This window comes from Corvus moneduloides, chromosome 9 (assembly GCF_009650955.1).
Source record: "Corvus moneduloides isolate bCorMon1 chromosome 9, bCorMon1.pri, whole genome shotgun sequence".
NCBI classification, from domain to species: Eukaryota; Metazoa; Chordata; class Aves; order Passeriformes; family Corvidae; genus Corvus; species Corvus moneduloides.
In genome coordinates, this window is record NC_045484.1 from 27054899 (window position 1) to 27060339 (window position 5441).

Consider the following 5441-nt stretch of genomic DNA (forward strand, 5'->3'; position numbering starts at 1 on the left):
AAAAATGAGCAAATTCAAGCCAATCATTCTGCTTCCTATTGTAAATGGCGACAGATTGCTGAGCAGTAAGAATGGCTCTACTCCATCAGACCAAAAATCTTTCTGTCCCACTGGATTTTCTCACTGTTCATATCTTGGAAGGAATATGAAGATGGCCCAATCATTTGTTTCCTCAGACTTCTTTCCTAACTGCCACTGGTTGTAATTTTTTTTCCCAGCTCACCAATTTGAGCCAGAAGTGGTTATGTCTGGATTGTCTTTCATGAGTTTATCCAGTCCCTTTTGGAATCCTTGGACAGCTTTTTTAGCATGGATCATGAGTTTCTGTACCTACACCCCATAAAGAATTAAACTTACTCCTTTCTATCCTATACATTCCAGTTTTATACCTCTCTGGTTTTTGACGGCTTTTTTTCTTTTTGGGGACTTTCTGGGGGGGGGCTTTGTTTTTTACTTGAAGAACAGTGAACAGCTTCAGAGCACTCCTGGTGTTTATAGTCTTGCCCTGTCACCTTCAGACTTCACTGTTTAACTGTGTCACATGGGGAGAGACCCTTGTAACCTTCTGTCCATCCAGGTATCCTTCCTGTATGCTGCCTTCCTGTTGTCCTGTTAAAAAGTTTTCAAGATACAAGAGCATTTTCTGCCTATATTTTTCTTTCCTCACTTGCTTTTCTGACCACTCCTACTTTTGAGATGATGTTTTCTTAGATCTCTTAAAGCTGGGGGCTCATTTCTTTCATACAAACTCAGTGCTTATTTCTGCACTGTGAAATTGAAATATTTTAAATTACTGTTCCATATGCAGCAGTTCATTTGTACTGAATTTCAGCTGTGTTTTACTGCCCAGGCACTCAGTGTTCAGACCTTCTCTTTAATATCTGGATGAATCAACATTTGTGACCTCACTGTTCACCATCTTTTCCAAGGCATTAGTTTTCTGTTAATTAGGACAAATATGGCAATGCTCCACTGTAAACTTTTTAAAGTAAAATCTGGTCATTAGAATCAGGTTTCCTCCTGTCTATTGTTTATTGACGTATCTAAAGGACTGGAATAGATAGGAGTCATATCTTTCAAATGAAAGCAGTGTTTAACTCTCTGTAAAATAACACTTGCTATTGTATCCACTGCTTTTTCCTAAGTTCTTGCCATTTGGCTTGTGGGTTAAAACAAAGGGGAATTACAGGATTGCAGCAGTAATTCTGTACAGAAAACAATTTGTTCCTCCTCTTGAATTACTGATACTACCAGAAGAACTCTTGAGTAGATGTCTGTTATGCAAGCTAAGAACATGCCTTTTTCAAGAATTTTGAGTACAGATAAAACATGCTTTTGGCCTCTGCTTAATTAAAGCAGCAAATGAATTTTGAAGTGTAAACAAGATAACATAGATATTAGTATGTAGTAGTCCATATAATTAGTAGTCCATCCCAATAATAGTTCAAGTAAGATGTGCTCAACTGCAGAGTGAGATTAAGTTTTTTAAGGGGGAAAAGCTGCACAGGAATATGAAGTGGGAAAAAAGTGCAAAAATAACTTTGGAGTTTGTTTGCTACCAAGAGAAATAATATCCAAGGCTGAGGCCCTGACCCTCAGAGAAATCTGGGTTTGCACAGGCCCGGGGCTTTCAGGCTTGAGCATCTGCACAGACAATGTCGTTATAACATAGAAATCCCAGATTAAACCTTCAATTCCCATCGGCAGTAGGTAGAGGGAGTAGTGCAGAGGCTGGCGCAGCCTGCAGCTAGGCGAACCGGTCAGGCTTGTATTTCTCCTGCAGGATTTAAGGAGATGGAATAAAAGACGAAGTCGTGTATTTGGCCCACCTACCTGCTAATGTCTTATTTAGACATCTGTCTTGTATTGCTTCTTCACTTTCAGCACCTTCTTTATGTTATAACTTGCTGAGTAATTTTTACATATAACACTTCCTCTGATATTTCTGGGAGTGAGGTTGGGGGGGGGTGTCTTTTCTAGAAATCCCAAATCCTCCATGAACATTCTGCAGTCTTAGAATATGACAACTTTGAATAAATAAATGTTACAGTGGATAGAATTAATTTACTCTCATGAGGAAAAGTTCTGTGGTACAAAGCAGTTTTTGACAATATTAAGTTCTGTTACTCATTTTTTGCATAACTCAAAGCATTACCTACATTTGTACCATTTTAGAAATCTTGCTACAAAAGTTTTCTTTCTCACTCCCTAATGCTCTGTTGACCAAGCAACATTAAGTTCCTCTTCTCCAGCTAAAACCCCCTGTAGCTCTAGATCAGTGTTTTCAATGAAGTTTATGTGTTACTGCAATTGCGTTGTGCTAACTGGATTCCTTGGGGGCAGAATTAGAAAGGAAGACAGAGGTACAAAAAGGTGTCCAGTCACTGAACATAGCAGTGCTTTAATTTTGGTTTCAATGGCCTTGTGTAAAGGAAAAAAAATAAATTGTAATCTGCTAGGCAGAGGGTTTGGTGTTCTCAGACTCCCGGCTCACATGAGGGGAAATCTCAGCTTTAGACATTAAAATACTTGGGAGGGTTGTTCTTGCTTCTTGGACTCTAGTGAGTACCCCTTGCCAGCTCTTGGTTTGGGGTTCTTTTCCCAGCTCTAATAAATGTGACAGCCAAAGGTGTTGGCAGGTTTCTCTTACCTTTATTTTCTTTTGCAAAATACATGCAATTCTTGCATATTGGAATTTTCACTACAATGAAAATAGCAAGAGAAGCAAATGATTTGTCAGTTGGAGCCAGAGCAGAGCTGATACCTGACTCAGCAGATGTGGCTTGCAGGAGTTAAGAGTGAATGCTTTGGTTTTGGAGGACAGCTTTTATTTTTAAACTTTTACTTGAGTTTTGTGTTTTCAGCTCTGCTGCTTTGCCTAATCAGAAATAGGTTCAGTGCAGAACTATACACTTACTTTTGAAAATGCATATATGTTCCACAGTCTGGCAGGTGGCATCATGGAGGCTTTGCCTGTCTACAGCAAGTCCTGGTACAGGGCAGTGTGGAATCTCTCTGGAAAGCAGCACAGTGAGGAGGCTGTGAACAGCTGAGCACAGTTCGTGGCAGCTGGGTTAAAGAGCTGTTTTTTTGGGGCAAAAGATCATTTCAGGATGCAGGAGGATGGGATAAAGGGCCTTGACTACATCTTCCCTCTCAGGACAGAAAAAACTACAGATAGTCAAGGCTGGTTTTGTCCATTTCCCATATGTCCAATTCGTCTGAGGTCAGATTCAACTCTTACCTCCTTGGAACAGGAAATCCATCGCTTCCTGTTCTGCAGAGCACCAAGAGCACTGCATGTCAGCTCTCGTTAAGCAGAAACGGGTAAGAATGCAATTAGCCTGGCGGATAAAAGGCAGGGAAAAGTCTCTTAACTATGAAAAATCAACACTTGAGGAAGCAAACCACATGTGGAGAACAAATGCTGGAAAAAGCCCCAACTGTTTGGAACAAATGCCTTTATTACTTAAATAAACAGCAGTGTAATTTGTTGGAGTGACAGTAGGAGCTGTTCTGTACCCTGTATCTGTAAGAAGAATTCATTGCTAACTTGAAAGCAGACGGCTTTGTATGGCCCTGGGTGGGTTTTCTGGGAAATGTTAGTTATATGCTGTGATACAGGAACAGAAACTTCCTAATAATGCTGCAGCAGGCTAAAAGGAACATGGATAGTATAAAACAAGTACAAAATATGCTGTGTCTGTATCCCATATTTCAGGTAGATTAAAAGCAGTCATGGATTTTAATTTTTTTTTTCTAAACAGTACATGTCCTCTGGGAGAACAGACATCTCGGAGTTCATTCGGATCAAGACACAGATGCCAATAGGCTCATGGCCAGGCACTGCTGTGAATTCTTAGGTTTGAAAAATACTTCCCTTCCTGCTTTGGAGACAAAACCCCCTATTATTCCTTGTGTTTTGATTATTCATGTTTTGAAGCAAAATGACTGCAAGTTACTTAGAAGAATTTTAATGATTTTTTTTTATCTCCTTTCATATAAAGGCACAATACCAGCACATAGCAGTGAGCACTTCAGGAATGCCAGTATTTCTGTAGAGTCTGAATCAGATAAATAAAGGTGAGAGTAAAGAACGTTTTGTTACTTTTTAAGATACAACTAAAACCTTCAGAATGCCTCATGCCTCACTTCATGCAGATCACAAGTGAGCTGGTGCCTGGAGAACCACTGTTCTTGGAGCTCATGCTTCAGTAGATCTGCTTATACCTTTTGTTCTCTGCCATGTTGCTGTTTGACTGGCATGTCTGTTATTTGAGCTTATAATATCACAACTAGATTTAGCCTGTTTAGGATAGTGTCAGTAGTTGCAGAGCTGAGCAGGTTTCACATGGAATATACTGCATAGTGCAGCTTGGCCCTGGACATGGCCTCATGCTGGGGTCTGCAACAGTTTCTTTGAAATCTAAGAGCTCAAGGTAGCCAAGGCTGTCCTGGACCTCCACCGGGTCTTTTTACTGCTGGGCAGCACAGAAGGTTGTGTCCTGCACAGGGTGCTGTGTGCCAGGCCCATGGCAAAGCAATGCTGTGACACATTGTCTGTCACAGCTGCCCCAGCAGCTGTTTGCCCAAGGACCTGGTTCTCTGCCATCTCTGTGGGCTGAAGAAATAATCATACCAAAGTTTAAACAGAGTCTTCAGCTTCAGTTTTTAAACCTGGAAATGTTTCTTCATGCAGGCTACAGCCACCACTCAGGCCCAGCAGCAGGGGACATGCAAGAGTACGAAGACTCAAGTTTGACTGGAAATGTTTCCCGCAGCTAATTCTGTGCTGTGAGTCTTGCAATGGAAATTCTTTGCTCTGAAAGTTCCAGAAAGCTGCACTGAACAGAAACAGTGGCTGCTGAGTCCATGTACCATGGCAGGGCATAGCCTTTGGCTTACTGGTGTGTCAGAACACCTTTACATAGATTTGACTCCAGCTCTGGTTTTCCTGGGAATTTGTGAGGATGATGGAAATGCAGCACTGGGCTTGGAGAAGGGAGATGGGGAGTCTGGGATATGTTGATGTAGGAGATAAGATGTGGAAGAAGTGAAAGCTTGGAGGAAGAAAAAAAAGCCTGTACAAGTAATTTGTAGCGTAGTGTAAGGGTGTGTATCCCTTTGCACATGGGATATCTGATGTCTGACTCTTGTGTGCCTCTGTTTCCCCACTAAAGGAGGCTCAATGCCCTGCTTTTTATAATGCCCTGTACTTCCTCTAGATGCTACCTGACAGCTAATTACTATACTTCTACAGAAAAAACACAGGTAAAAATGCGCTTTTGGGGAAAGGTGAATGCTGGTCACTTCCTCTCCCTTGTGGGCTGCTCTGGCATCAGTACTGAGTGAGGTAATCCCCCTACTCCTCCTCCCTGAAAAAATTGTGCACATTTTGTTGTATGGACTATACAGAAAGGGTAGCAGGCAAATGTGTCCTG